Here is a 16,545-nt window from a genome sequence, read left to right on the forward strand (position 1 = left end):
CAAGAGATTTTGTTGTTTCCATCGGCCTCCCATGCGTTGCCGATGATGGCTTCTTTGTCTTTGCCCTTATCGGCTGTGCTGGGCCGAATTAGGACCCTTTTGCCCTTGAAGTCGATCATATTCAATGGGAAGGGCTCCGTGTCCTCCTGAAATTTCAATCGTCCCTCGTCAATGGCCGATTGGATTTGTCGTCAGAACACATTACAATCATTAGTGGCATGGGAAAATGAGTTGTGCCACTTGCAATATGCGCGACGCTTTAGTTCGTCGACGGGTGGAACGGTATAATCGATCTTAATGTTACCATTTTTTAGTAATTCATCGAATATCTTATCACATTTGCTGACATTAAATGTAAACTTAACCTCCTCCTGCCGTTTCTTTTGAACTGACTGTAAGGAGGAGCAAGCCGAAGATTTGGCTTGCTCAGGCCAAACTATTTCGGAAGTGTAAACTTCCTTTAGTTCATCGTCCAAACTACTTTGATTGTGTTCTACTATATTGACATTATGATGATCCGTTTTGACTAGTTCTTTGCTTCGGCTTTCACAAGCCAAAGCTCTCTGATGTAATTGTGCTAACGTAAAGAACTGGATGCCTTCTAATTTGTCTTTTAAATAATAGCGTAATCCATCAAAGGCTATTCCCGCCAGTTGTTTATCTGTGAAATGAATTTGAAAGCATCGGTTTCTCGTATACCAAAATCTCCGGATGTAATCACTAACCAATTCATCCTTTTCTTATCGCAAGGTCACTAAATCCACTTAATCTAACTCATAGTCACCGGAGAAAAAGTGATCATGGAATGTTTGTTCTAAATCCCCCATGATAAGATAGAATTAGGAGGTAATGTAGCGTACCATGCGAACGCGGTTCCTATTAAAGATAGTGAAAATAAACGCAGGCGAAATGCTTCCGTGTCGGCCAATTCTCCTAATTGTGCTAAGAACTGGCCTATGTGTTCGCGCGTGTTTTTTCCTTGGTCACTCGAAAACTTTGCGAATTCGGGTATTCTGGTCCCCTATGGGTATGGGAGACAGTCAAACTGGTTATCATAAGGTCTCCGATATGACTGCCCCCCCGGGGACTATACTAACTCCGAGCTTATCTCGGAACGCCCCAGCTATTTCCTCTCTTACTATATCGATGGCAGCCGGTGGGAGATCACCGACTCGTTGGTCCAATATGGGTGAGTTTGTTTGGATGTTGGTATGTTGTTTTCTTCCCCATTGGTTTGGGTTTTGCGACGCGTTAATACATGCCCTATGAGGCTCATAGGACCTGCCATTCCTTTCTGGCCTTCTGGGGGCCGGAAAGTACTCACTCTCACGGTTTTGGTAGATTATATTATGGTGCTGGTGTATCGTATGGTGAGATGGGGAGTCTAGCTGGGACGGATACGGAGTTGGATATCCATCCTCCTCAAAAAACTCTGTGCCGGACCGTCCGGTTAAATACGCGGACCATACGGCTCTGTGCGTGGACTGTCCAGCCATGTGGCCGGACCGTCCGATATTATATTCGGACTGTCTGGCGCCATACGCAGACGGTCCAAATGGGTTATCTAGGGTTTGCACGACATGTGGCGGCTTGGGTGCAGGTCTCGATAATTCGCTTCTAAAAATGGGATCGGCCGCCGCTGGCCCGGACAGTCCGCGCTCACGTGCAGACGGTCTGGACATGCACAGATCGGCAAATTTATCGTTGATGTGCGTGGGAGGCTGTCGTTACCCAAGGTACATGTCTATCGGCATCCCATAAAGGGGTTGTGACTGGTCGTGACACCCTGTAGCCGATGAATTACGTGTGTATTCCCTCAATTCAACCTCGTGCGAAGGAAGATTTTCCATAGTAGACTTATCAAGCGCACGCACCAGCCTTTTATGATCGTTTTGTATATTCCCTACGATACGTTGAAACTGCTCTCGTTGTTCGTCTATGTAAGATTTAAGAGATTGGAGTTCGTTGGTGCTACTTACATTGGGGGTAATCGTAGTAGGTCGGAGCGAAGCCAGATCTGTCGCCCGTTGCCGAACGACTTTGTTGTTTCTGTCCACCTTGAAGTCGGCCAGGAACTTCGCCTTTGCTTCTTGGATCAGCTACTCCTGGCGCTCCTCGAACAGGAGTTGTTCTTCAGCCAGCAGGGTTTCCCATGTCGGCGTGATGATATTGCTGGTGGAAACTTCAGAGCTATCCTTTGAACCGGCCATTGAGGGCCGATTTGATAGGTCTATATGTGTTTTCCCCCAACGGAGTCGCCAAAAAGTATGTTGACACCTTTTTCGGGCGCCAATCACTCAATACGAACCAGTGGCGGTGCTCTCTGCACAGGCGCAGACGGTCAGTGGCCAGGGGCCGGATGGTCCGCGCGTGCGCAGGGGCGGCGGAAGATCGATGACGACGCCTAGATTTCGCTCCCGGGAGGGACCTCGTCGGGGAGGAGAGATCCTAGGTGATGTCTAGGCTCGGGCAGACTGACCTATACTCCTCTAATTGACGTAGAGTCGAAGAGAAGCGAATAATTTAGAGATTGAGAGGCTAACCTAGAACTAGACTAGAACTACTCCTAAGAATAAATGTAAATTATATTGATTTAAGGTTCGATTGATGATTACAAATCGTCCGTATACCTCTGTATTTATAGAGGAGAGGGGCTGGACCCTTTACAAACCAATCTCCCGAGCTAATTGCGCGAATTTAGCTAACAACCGTAGCACAAAACTTGGAACCCTAATCTGCTCTGTGCACGCGCGGACCGTCCGGCCCTAGAGCCGGATTGTCCGCGAGGCTCAATTCAGTGCTCAACAGTGGTGCTCAAACTCTGGGCGTTCTCCATGCCCGAGGCCGTGGGAGGCCCCTCCCATCGGGCGCGGCCGTGGACAAGGGCAGCCCCACGCCCTGCTTTAATCGGCGATCGGCGCGGGCAACAACAACATTGCTGGTGGCAGCGCGAACGTGGTCGACACAACCAGTCATTTGGCCGACGCAGATAGAGGCATGGACAGCAGCGCCGATGGCGTCAATCATCCTCGTCTAAACGCGACAAAGATCTCTATAGTATATTTTTATACATGATATAACGTATGTTGGTGAAATCATTGCTTTCATTTACACATATTAGGGAGATACGATGGATTGGTCAGATTATTATGTCAGTCATTTGTGAGTTGATGGAAGAACAAAGTTAGAAAGGGGAATAGACCAAATACACGTAGTTAGATTATAACGAGGTGTCTCCAACGATTTCCCAAATGACCAGAATTGAATTAACCAAGACACAAATTAAAAACAAATGGGACAAGTTGAAGATTGATTGAAGGCAAGCATGAATAAGATGGCATAATTCGAATGGGGTAATTGTCATGGATGAAGAATAGTGGAAGAAAGCAAAAAAATATAAGTGCATAATTGAATGGGGGTAATTGTCTTGAACTTGCCGCGCTGCTGGAGATTATTGTCGACGGTTACAGGAAGGGAGCAGAGGTTCAGGAGAGGTCAAGGACGAGAACGCGAAGGGCGGTTGCGAATAGAAAATTGTAGGGGAAACCAAAAATATGAGTCTCGATATTATGTTTTAATGTTTTACTAAAGTGTATGTCCATGCTTTGCTACGAAGTCAACATGTAATGATAATGTACATTGAGATGTAAAAGCATTAATTGCCGTTCTAGGATTACATTGCATCTTTTAAAAATTAAGTAGGTTTACATAGCTTAAAAATCTACTAGAGAATATAAGAACATCATATTTTCCAGTGCAATATAATTCTTTTGCTACATTGATTGAGTCAATAAATAGCATATGCATATATAGGTGAACGGAATGTAACCATCGCTTGGTCCGCGTCAAAGTCATTGTTCACGGTTGTGAGAAGTTTCTCACCAGCAGAGATTGAGTTGCCCCCAGCAAGGAAGCAGAGCGCTTGCTCTGGCATGGAGAACAGTATTCAGCCTGTTGAAAGCCTCACCATTGCCCTTGGTATCACGATCCGAGCAGTGACGACCATACAGATCATTTCCCAGATCTCTACAGGCTAGTGTGGAACATTAGTTAGCTTATGCAATCAAATCTCGTATATCATAGTTCTTAAAAGACGACCCGTTTTGCTGTGCTCTTCGAGCTTCACGGTGCCACCACGATTCACATCGCGACACGCGTCAAGCATCCGCAACCTCTCCCTCACGCCGCGGCCTCCTCCGCCTCTTCTCGTTCTCATTGTGCTCCACCGGCTCGCACCTACAACACACCTTCATCCTTGGCAAGCGCGTCCCTCGGGACGTTGCCGCCTCTGCCGGGTGCGCCATCGCAGGACTATAAGATCCCTAAATTAAGGAATTAATTTTTCATAGCTTTTTAACTAAAATTGTCATTAACAGTATATGGACATATGCGTTATTAGGCTATTCAAATCTTGTTTGGTATACAAATAAGGTTTGCAAAGTAGAAATATTTCCTTCAAAATGCATGTTGACTTTAGCATTTCCATTTTTTTTTGTTTACAATCACGTCTATATGAATTTACCTGTTAACTGAAGTATTCTGTGTCTTTACACAATTTGCAGCACGCTTTGTAGAATCACTTCGACATGCTAGCTTGCTTTTCTCACTTGCAACAATGCAACTATTTCAGGAATTGTAGCCGATGAGGAATGCCCGAAAGCTCTCAGCATTTATGCAGAGACGTGGGTACTTAGGTTCTTCTAGCTTTTGGCAGCTTATCTATTCATATTGTTTACTTTGCTTTCAGAATGCATCTGTAGTCTTTTGGAGTGAGAATCTCAGTATATGATTAGGTTACTTCGTGGTTATCTGTATTGAGTCTGTTGAATTATAGATTTTTGTTATGGCCATAAATTCCCTATTATTGGTACCACAATCAATGATAAGTGTTTGTGTTCCATACATCTGGTAGGGCAGCTAATATTCTCAAAGTATTCCAAAATACCAAAGATGAGGCATTCAACTATCTCAATACCAAATACTGTCTCAAAATCTTTATGTAGCGATAAATGTTTGCCACGAGGAGGATGAGTAATGCTTGAGTAATGCTCCACCATGGAGTCGGCCTACGCCTGCTCTGGCTCACTCAAAGTACGTGGTCTGTGCTATGCGGGGACAAAAGTGTGGCTTCAGGTTTATAAAAACAATAAATTTTTGTGGAATCTATGGATCCCGGCTAGCTGGTCAGGTCAGCAACCATTGATTCAGTTTACAACCACTACCTATAGGCCAAAGCCAGGCAACCACCACGCCCGTTGCTGATCTGTGCTTTCATGGTGCGCTTTCATGATGCTCAAAGACAACGTGGTGGTGCCCAGGCTACAGTATGAACCTGAAGAGGAGCAGCAGGTGGACACGTTGTTGATCGGAGCCAGCGTTCCAGAACCGAGTACGCTCGCGCCGCTGGCAGGACTGTGTCCTGGTGCCGCTCGGTGGTCGTCATAGTACATGCGTGACAGACTCAAAACACAATCATATTTCCAATTTCAGACCGCAGAGAACCCGCTGCAATGCGTTGTGTCTGAACTTGCCACTGTTCCTATAGTTCATGATCATCGTGATGCTGAGATAAGCTTACACTTACTGAAAGAGAAATCGGGTTAACCATTTCCTATAATTAATTTTGGTGGTTGATGATCAACACAAACATATGAACTAACTAGTTTGTCTAGAATTCATATATTACAGGTGCACAAGGTTCAACACAAACTAAGAAAAGAACCAAGTTAGGGACACAATTTTATTAGAGCAAAATGACTTGAGTGTGCTGCACACCGGACTATCCGGTGTGCCACCGGACAGCGTCCGGTGCACCAGGATCGTACAGATGTCAACCAACCACTCTCGGGAATTCTAGGGCGCGCTCCGCTATAATTTACCGGACTGTCCAGTGTGCCACCGGACTGTCCGGTGAGCTAGCGGAGTAACGGCTCCCTGCACCAATGGTCGACTCTGCAAAGTGCTACAGTGGCTAAAGTGTCGCGACAAAAGTCAGAGCAGCAAAGTCAGAGGGCACCGGACTATCCGGTGTGGCACCGGACAGTCCGGTGCCGCAAGAGGACAAAGCTCCAACGGTCGACCTAGCTCCGAACCCTAACAGTTGGGTGACGTGGCGGCACACCGGACAAGGAATAGTGCCTGTCCGGTGGCGCACCGGACTGTCCGGTGCGCCCATCGCCAACAGCCTCCCCAACGGCTATGGAAGTGGTTGGGGGCTATAAATACCCCCAACCACCTCATTCACAACAATCCAAGCATTCCAAACATCTCATTCAATACAAGAGCAAAAGACTCCACTCCAAGACACATTAAATATATTGAATCCTCTCTAAGCCTCCAAATCAACTCAATTCCATTAGGGACTTGAGAGAGGGTGTTCTTGTGTTCTTTTGTTGCTCTTGTCGCTTGGATTGACCTTTTTCTTTTTTCCATTCTTATTCTCAAGTGCTTTGTAAGCGAAGCAAGAGACACCAAGTGTGTGGTGGTCCTTGCGGGGTCTTAGTGAAAGTGAAATAGGGTTAAACTTTTCCCACAATTAATTTTGGTGGTTGAATGCCCAACACAAATGGACTAACTAGTTTGCTCTAGAATACATGTTCTACAGGTGCATAAAGGTTCAACACAAACCAATAAATATTCAAGTTAGGGACCCAATTCCAAAGGAGCAAAAGAAACTTGAGTGTGCTGTGGACTGGCGCACCGGACTGTCCGGTGCACCATGTTCGTATGAAGATGAACCAGCCACTCTCGGGAAAACTGAGCCGCGCTCCGCTATAATTCACCGGACTGTCCGGTGTGCCAGCGAAGCAACGACCACTCGCTCCAACGGTCGACTGCAAAAGGGGATGACAGATGAACAATGCGCGCAGAGTTAGAGCCACAGAGTCAGAGGCGCACCGGACAGTGAACAGTACCTATCCAGTGGCACACCGGACTGTCCGGTGCCACAAGAGGACAAGCTCTCTCATGGTCGACTGAGTCAGAACCCTAACGGTTGGGTGACATGGTAGCGCACCGGACATTGTCCGGTGGCGCACCGGTCTGTCCGGTGCGCCCATCGACAGCAGCCTTCCCCCAACGGCTTGTTGGTGGTTGAGGGCTATAAATACCCCCCAACCACCACAACTCCAAGCATCCAAGTCTTCTGAAGTTTTCATTCAATACAAGATCTAGTACATTCACTCCTAGACACAAATCAAAAGATCAAAGCCTCTCCGAGTCCCCAAAATCATTCCAACCACCTAGTGACTTGAGAGAGTGTTTGTTCATGTTCTTTGTGCTCTTTTTGCTTGGATCACTTTCTTCCTTCCTCATTCTTGTTCTCAAGAAACTTGTAATCAAAGCAAGAGATACCAAGTGTGTGGTGGTCCTTGCGGGGTCTAAGTGACCCATTTGATTAAGGAGAAAGCTCACTCGGTCTAAGTGACCGTTTGAGAGAGGGAAAGGGTTGAAAGAGACCCGGTCTTTGTGACCACCTCAACGGGGACTAGGTTTTTGGAACCGAACCTCGGTAAAACAAATCACCGTGTCATTCGCTTGTTTTCATTTCATTTGTTTTTTCCCTCTCCCCCGGACTTTATTTAAGTGCTAACGCTAAACCCGACTTGTAGTGTGTGCTTAAGTTTATAAATTTCAGATTCCGCCTATTCACCCCCCTCTAGGCGACTTTCAATTGGTATCAGAGGCGGTGCTTCATTAAGAGTCTTGTTGTGGACTTGTTCTCAAATGCTATGAATTAAGAACAAGGCAACACAAAAAGAGGTTAATGATTAATGCTCTTCATCCTTCGAAGCATTATTTCCCTTAGGATATAACAATCTTCGGACGAAGGTCATGAAGGACGTACCTTCATCATCACATTATATGTCAATGGAAGAAGAAGCATATGAAACATGAGAAATAGCATGAATGATCATATGACATCATAAATATATCTTTATTATATCAACATGGATGAATGAGAACACTATTGAATTACATTTATACCTTCGGCTTGACCGAAGGTAAAAGTCCAAGCGTGACGCACGAGCAAATACAAGTCAATGTGAACAGTATAGGGGTACTGTTCACCTATTTATAGGCACGGGACGTAGCCCGGACAAAATTACATTTATGACCTCTACAACTAGTTACAATCATGACACAAATCACCATGGGCCGATTTGTCTTTTCCTCTTTAAGTCGGTGCAACCCTTCGTCTCAAGGCATGTTGCTATGCCGAAGCTCCCTGGATGGTAGCTTCGGCGTGTACCTTCGCGCTATGTTTGCTTCTGTGCTGATCTTTCGAAGGTGCTTCTTCTTAAAGGACCTTCGGCGACGAAGCAGACCCCCAACAGTAGCCCCTTCGCGGTGCTAGATCGTTTTTCGTAACGAGCTTGATCCGTGAAAAATCTCCAAGGCTTCGGAATGCCGAAGGTCCAAAAAACACCTTCCCTGAGCTCGTTGCCGAGAAACGATTAAAATATTTCGAGCGCGAGGTGGCCCACGATACGACGAGTACACATGGTCTGGCGATTCTCCTCCCAAGCGCCGAGTGGTCCACCGTTCAACGGGTGCGGGTAACTGTTCAGCGGGTGCGGGTAACTTGGCGTTTCACCTTCCCACCTGCAGCACTATATAAACTGACGAGTAGGTGTGAAGTTACCAAAGCATTCATTGCCATTGCACTGTTGTGCTGTTGAAAAATTTAACCATAGCCGAAGCTTTTTCACTGCATTCTCGAGCAAAGCATCATCTTGATTTAGCTTCGGTAAAAGAAAGAGCTTCGTCAAAACTGTAAAAATCATTAGCTTCGTAAAAACCGCAAAAAATCATCATCAGATGGCTAGAGTACGCTCGACTGCAAGGGTGACCCGTGAAGGAGAGGAGGCCGAAGCCACCGAGACAACCCCGATCTCTGAAGTTATGAGACAATCTGGATTGGTTGTGACGGAGGAAGTTATTGACGAAGGTGCACCTACTGCCGAAGCTGAACAAGCTGACATCGAAGAAGAAAATGTTGATGAAGAAGAGGAAGACTATAACACTATGATCCCATCAAAGCCCAACCACTTGGATTTTGAAAAATCTACTGTGTCTGAGGTTGATGTGCCCATGATGATGAAGCTGGGTTATTTCGGAGAAGCTGAAAAGAAGCTTATTCGTTTTGCCAGAGAAGAAACCACTCCAAAGCCGAAAGATGACGAAGTAGTGGTTTACAAAAGTTTTTTCAGAGCAGGATTGCAGTTTCCCTGGAACGAGATGATTGGGGAAGTTTTGGATAATTATGAAATCTTTCTTCATCAGTTGACCCCCTAACGCCATTGTTAGGCTCAACATTTTTATCTGGGCCCTTCGAAGCCAAGGAATGGACCCAAATGCTGAGGCTTTCTGCCGAGTGCATGAGCTACATTACCAAACGAAGGCCAGAGAAGATGGGCTACATGAAAATTTTGGTTGTTATAACTTCGCGTATCGCAAGGATACGAAGGCTCAGGTGCTCAGCTATCGCACCAAGTGGTCAACCGGCTGGAAAAGTGAGTGGTTCTATATCAAGGCCGATGAGAAAAAGAGGGAGAAGCTGAAGACGATGGTCATGAGCCTACTGAGTTTAAGCTTCAGTCTGACTAGGCCCCTGTGCCGCATGACGTCAGGGTCACCATGCCAACAAGCTGTAGTAGAATTCAGGATGGTGGTTGAACAAATTATCACTAGAGATCTAGTGCAAGAATACCTGGCCAACAGGGTATTTCCAATGTTGAGTGAATGGAGTATGCCGAAGCTGAAAGGAACAAAGAAGAAGAATGAACTTGTTCGATTGCCCTATCGCTTCAAGTTTGAGAAACAAATCAAAGAGCCTTGCCAAGAGTGGCTAGAATTGATTGAGGCTATGTGCAACGAAATTTTGGGCAATTATACTAAAAAAGAAGATCAACTGATGACTGCAGCCTTCGGCACCCGACCAAAATGAAGGTTGAATCGGGTAATGGATGTTTTAAACTTTGAATACCCTGACTATGAACGACTAAGCAAGGGTGTCAAAGGGCCAAAGAGAAAAAGAGTTGTCAGTGTTATGAGCAGACATGCTGCTAGGATGGTAAAAGAAGACGAAAAAACTTTAAAAAAGAGAAAATCCAGCCCTGAGCCGAAGGTGGCGATCTCGAAGAAGAGAAAAACTGCAACTCCAGAGCCGAAGATGGCTGAGATAGAAGAAGAAGCTCCTTCGACACCTTTTGCTGTCGAAGTAGAAGAAATTTTAAAGGTAATGACTGAATCCTTACCTATCAAGCTGCTAAGTCCAATGGGGCCGCAACTGATGAAGCTTTTACAGAAGAAGGACGAGCCTTCGGCAGCAAAAAGGCGGTTGGGCCAAAAAGCGAAGAATTGTTACTGTTATGCAAGCTATTGAGGAAACGCCACCACGAGCCTCAGCATAAAAAATAACACCAGCTGCCGAAGTTGTTGCTTCTGCTGAAGCTGCCACTGCCGAAGCTACCAATCTGGAGAGTACATTATCTGCTATTGATAAAGTGCTCTTGGATTTGGCTGCGGAGGAGACTGTTGCGGCTGCAGAAGAAGTCCTAATCGCAGTGCCTGAGAAAGAGAAGGAAATTGCCGAAGATATTTCGGAAGAAAAGAGCTTCAACTTTCAAAATATAATTGGCCAAGAATTATCCAAGGCTGAGAAGGAGGAGCTACAGGAATATGCTATATCATGTGGCTACCAGCCAGGAGCCATGCTCTTCGGCAGAATTAACGAAGAAGCCTTAGGATGTATTTGAGATCAAATTGGGGTGAAGATTATCAGCACTCTGTCGAAGAGTGTTGGTTTTCCGAAGCTTGAAGCTGACATCAGCAGCTACCGACGACAGCATATCGTCGGCAACTTATTCTATTCTAATTTTAAGTTAAAGTTTTTCCCTCAACTTTTTATTGTTTTGCGATGAAGGTGATTTCTGATGAAGGTTATTTTGCACAGAGTATGCTACTAAGTAAAGCCTTGAGGATGCAACAGGACCTCGAAGATAAGAAGAATGAGGTTATAATTGAGGGCTTGGAAAGTAAAATCAAAGATCATGAAGCTGCTCTTGAAAAGAAAGATTTTTCTTCTTCAAACAATGGAGGGTTCATTGGCAGAAGCCCAAGTCGAAATTACCAGATTAAACAGTGAACTCCTCCTAAAATCAGAAAGCTTCGAGCAAGAAAAGAAGAATTTTGATGCGAAGCTTGAAGCCAAAGTCGAAAAAAGTTCGAATTTGTAAAAATCCTTGAAGGAGCTTCAGGACAAATGCCTAAACTTCGGCAACCGGTGTGTGCAACGGCTGAAACAGGTCTTCAACTCAGTGGGAGCCAGTTCTAAAAAATTTGAACCTTCGGCTGAAGATCTGCCAAGCACCTTCGAACATATTGAGGGCGATGTTGAGGCGCATGACAAAGTTATAGCTGGGCATGGTGACTTCTGTGCCCTGCTAGCTTCTCGCGGCACAGCTGTAGCTTTTATGAAGGCTGGTTGCACGCATGGAATGATCGTAAGCAGGCCGAACTTCAGCCTATCACCAGCGGATTTAACTGACATCCCTAGCCTGGCCCGAAGCATTGGAAATAGATTCATAACTCAAATTTGGACGAAGGGTGGGCGGGACTTAGCTAGTGACGAAGCTCGAAGTCATCTTAAGCCGGTATTAAACTTGTACCTGTTGCTTACCTTCTCCTGAGATTTCTATTTACCTTATACCGCTTTGTTATGTACAGGATGACGAAGCCGAAGGTCAATGATCCGAAGCTTGACGAATACTAATGAAGCTGCTGCAAAAAACTCTAGAGAAATTTGAATTATCTTTGTAAAAGATATTGTAATTTAGGAATCAAACATTGCTCTGTAAATTTGTCCATACCTTGTAATATACTTTTACCTTTCTATCTGTGTATGAATTGCTTTTGATGTGGACGAAACTTGTATTTTTTGAGCCGAAGGCAAAAAACACCTTCCCTTCTTTTCGTACACAACGAAGCATATCTTTGCTTCTTTATACTCATCGAAGCCTTGTCATCATAGCCGAAGCATCTGTTTGTACTCTATGTTATGATGATGATGATCCTACGAATGTCTAAATGAATGTGTATGAATGCAATGAATGATGTGATGTAATGTGCAAATGAATGTCCAAACACACGCATACGAAGCCACACCCAGACTCTGCATCCCCTCAGGAACGTCTTTTGAGTATTAAGCTCTGCATCCTCTTAGGAACGTCTTTTGAGCTTCTTCGCCTTCTATTTCGGTGGTACAAGTTCTGCATCTCCTTAGGAACGTCTTTTGAACTTCTTCGCCTTCTATTTCCGTGGTATAACTGCATCCCCTTAGGAATGACTTTTGAACTTCTTCGCCTTATATTTCAGTGGTATTTGGCTCTGCATTCCCTTAGGAACGACTTTTGAGCATATAACTTACGCTGTGCTCCCTTAAGAACGACTTTTTGTAGCTTCGTCGTGCTCTGCATTCTCTTGGGGACGACTTTTTAGCTTCTCCCTACTTTTTTCCTTTTTTTCTCTGCACTCGATGGTGCATGCTCAGATTTTACATTTTACATTCTTTTGGGGGATTTGGCTCTCGTGGAGCTAAATAAGAAAGGAAAAATTACAAGCTATGGCCCCATTAAAAACCTTCCCCCTTTGGAAAGGAAAAGGGTGCCATAGAAAAAATGAAAAAAGATTACATCAAATTACACATAATATTGCCGAAGCTCATCCGCATTCCAAGATCTAGGTATGTTGTTGTCGTCCATATCCTTCAATCTGTAAGAATCGGGCCTCGACGAAGATACCACCAGAAAAGGTCCTTCCCACTTCAGCTGTAATTTGCCTACTGTGTCCGGATTGGCCACTCTCCGAAGCACCAAATGCCCTGGCTTAATATTTTTCAACCGAACTTTTCTGTCACGCCATTTTATTGTTTTGGCTTGGTATCGGGTATCTATGTATGCGGATGATGTGGCACTTTTCTTACACCCTTCGGCAGCGGATATTGCTATAACTCTAGATATCTTACATCTATTTGGGGAAGCTTCAGGTCTCCGTAACAACGAACAAAAGTCTAATGTTTATCCCATTCAGTGCAGGGGTGTGGAGTTGGAAATGGTTCATGATCTTCTTCCTTGTGGCATCTCAACCTTTCCGTGTAAATACCTAGGGCTGCCAATGTCCCTGAAAAATCTCACCAAGGATCAGGTGCAGCCTATTGTGGATAGAATTGCTGATCAACTACCGGGCTGGAAAGCAGATTTGGTGACAAGAGCAAGCCATAAAGTGCAAGTTCAGCATGTGCTTACCGGAATGCTTATTTATCTTGCTATGGCGGTAAATATTCCTCCTTGGGATATCAAGGCCATTGATAAAATTAGAAGAGGTTTCCTTTGGAGAGGGCGCAAGGAGGCCAGAGGTGGTCACTGCCTGGTGGCTTGGGGCAGAGTCTGTAGACCCCTACAACTGGGCGGTCTTGGCATTTCTAGTCTTAAAGAACTTATCTGGGCCCTGCGCATGAGATGGCTTTGGCTCCAAAAGACTGAGCCTAACCGACCTTGGTGCAGCCTTCCTATCCAGGTTCCAGATAAAGCAAGGGCTTTCTTCTCGATGGTGTTGACTTCAAAGGTTGGTAATGGGGCTAATACTTTGTTCTGGACTGATAAATGGATTCATGGGTAGAAAATTGCAGATTTGGTTCCTAGATTATTTGATATCATTCCTAAAAAATCACTAACAGAAGGACGGTTTAGGAAGCATTGACAGATAGAAGATGGATTGCTGATATCACAGGATCACTCTCGGTGGGAGTATTATTGGATTAGCTTCATCTTTGGAATTTAATTTCAGATTTTGAGTTACTGCCAGACATAGAAGATAAACATACTTTTAGTATTGCAGCAAATGGGACTTATTCTGCTAAGGCTGCATATGACAGGTTGTTCATCTCTGTGCATTTCGGTCACTATGAAAGAGTTTGGAAAACTTGGGCCCCCTCTAAATGCCACTTCTTCCTCTGGCTATCGGTGCTAAATAGATGTTGTACAACAGATAGGTTGGCAAAGAGAGGACTTGATCATCCGAAGAAATGTCTACTTTGTGACCAAGAGTCTGAAACTTTGGATCACATTTTGGTTTCTTGTGTTTTTGCGTGAGAATTCTGGTTCCAGCTGATGTGCATTTTTAGACTACAAAATCTGGCTCCTACACCTAGTACGGTGTCTTTTACGGGTTGGTGGGAGATGATTGACAATGGCTCTAGAGATATGATTATGAACGGTGTCAACTCCCTTATTGCCTTGGGAGCCTGGATTATTTGGAATCATCGGAATCGAATTGTCTTTGATGGAATCTCCCCTAGTGTTTCTGCAGCTCTTTGTCAGGTAAGGGAGGAACAACAGTTGTGGGAAATGGCAGGAGCTAAGGGTCTCTCCTTTCTTGCCACAACCATCCGGGGCACCTAGCTGCCTGGTTTATCGCTGATGGGCTGGTTTTGTTTATCAGGAACTATTTGTTTTTGTTTTTTCTTTTCTTTTCTTTGGTTTTTTATCCCCTCAGGGGAGGTCTTTTGTACTATGGTCTATTTTGGACCCTCTTTTCCTTCTACTTAATATAATGATGCGTAGCTCTCCTGCACTTTCGAGAAATTTTTTTATTGATGTTCTCCACAGCCTGAAGTCTGGTCCCTTCTATAGTATCTTTTGCTACGTGATAATCAGCTTCGTCTTCTGCCAAAGTTGCTGTTCTTATTGACCCTGCTTTAGCTTCTTCTGGAGTTATAGCTTCATCACCAAATAATAGTTTAAAAGGTGTAAAACATGTTGATCTTGATATGGTTGTATTGTAGCTCCACACCACTTTAATCAACTCATCTGGCCACTTTCCTCTGGGCTGATTGAAGATTAACTTCATTATTCTTGTCATTATAATGCCATTTGCTCTTTCTACCAGTCCATTTGATTCTGGGTGCCTTACTGATGCAAAATGAATCTTCGTGCCAATTTGGTCACAGAAATCTTTGAACGTTTCAGCATCAAACTGTGTTCCATTGTCTACAGTTATGGCCTTCGGCACGCCGAAGCGACAAATAATATTTTGTCAGAAGAATTTCTGGACTGTAACTGAAGTTATTATAGTCAAAGGCTTTGCTTCAATCTACTTAGAAAAATATTCTACAGCCACCACAACATATTTCAAATTACCTTGCGCTGGTGGAAGTTGGCCTAACAGATCCAGGGCCCATCTTTGCAATGGCCAAGTAGGCTGTATTAGCTGGGTAAGAGATGAAGGTTGTTTATGGTCTTTTGCACATTTTTGACAATTTTCACATTTCTGAACTAGCTCTGCTGCATCCGAAGCTGCCTTCGGCCAGTAAAATCCTTGTCTAAACACTTTTCCCAGCAAGGGCGTAGACCCAATATGAGATCCACACAGACCTGCATGTATCTCCTTCATTAATTCAATACCTTCAGCTCTGGATAAACACTTGAGGAGTGGAGAACAGACTCCATGTTTATATATTTCCCCTTCTATTATCACATACGGTCTTGTCCTTGCTTCCATTCTCTTATTATAAGCTTCGTCATCCGAAAGACAATTACTTGGAGGAAAGATATAATTTCAGTCCTCCAATCTTCACTATGTACTAGGGAAATTGTAAGCACTGCTCTCTCCATGAGTTCAACCGAAGGTGCTTTTATTGTTTCAAAAAATACTTCCGAAGGTAGAGGAAGCCCCTGTGCTGCTGACTTGGCTAGCAGATCTGCATGCTCATTTTCTCCTCTTGGAATATTCTTGACAGAAAAACCTTCGAAAGAAGCCTCCAACCTTTGAACTGTATCCAGATATTTTTCAAGCTTCGAGTCTCTTGCCTTGCTACTTTTGTCTATATGGCTAGAAATGACTTGAGAATCAGTTTTCAGGATGGCCCTTCTTATTCCCATTGCCCTTAACTTCCGAAGCCCCAACAGAAGTGCTTCGTATTCAGCAATATTATTTGTGCAACTAAAGTCAAGCCTTGCTGCATAACATGTTTTGACTTTTGAAGGCGCAACTAGGACAGCAGCCGCTCCTGCACCGAAGGTTCCCCAGGAACCATCGCAGAACACTGTCTAAGCTTTGGTGTCTTTGTTTATTTCTTCTTCCTGAGCCCCTGGCGTCCAATCAACGATGAAGTCTGCTAACGCCTGAGACTGAATTGAGGATCTATGCACATAGTCAACAGTGAATTCGTTAAGCTCCGCAGCCCATTTTCCAATCCTTCCAGTAGCTTCTCTATTCCTCATTATGTCCTTCAGAGGCTGTGACGAAGGAACAATTATGTGATATGCTTGAAAATAATGTCAAAGCTTCCTGGAGGCCATTAACACAGCATACGACACCTTCTCCAACTCTGTATAATTTTTCTTTGATAAACTTAAAACTTCGGAGATGAAGTACACTGGAGCCTGCTTTTTGACTTGACCGTCTAGCTTCTCCTGCACAAGCGCCGCACTAACTGTAGAGTGCGAAGCTGCCACATATAAGAGCAATGGAGCCACTGGCGAA

The sequence above is a fragment of the Zea mays genome, chromosome 4, assembly GCF_902167145.1.
Source record: "Zea mays cultivar B73 chromosome 4, Zm-B73-REFERENCE-NAM-5.0, whole genome shotgun sequence".
Taxonomy (NCBI): Eukaryota; Viridiplantae; Streptophyta; class Magnoliopsida; order Poales; family Poaceae; genus Zea; species Zea mays.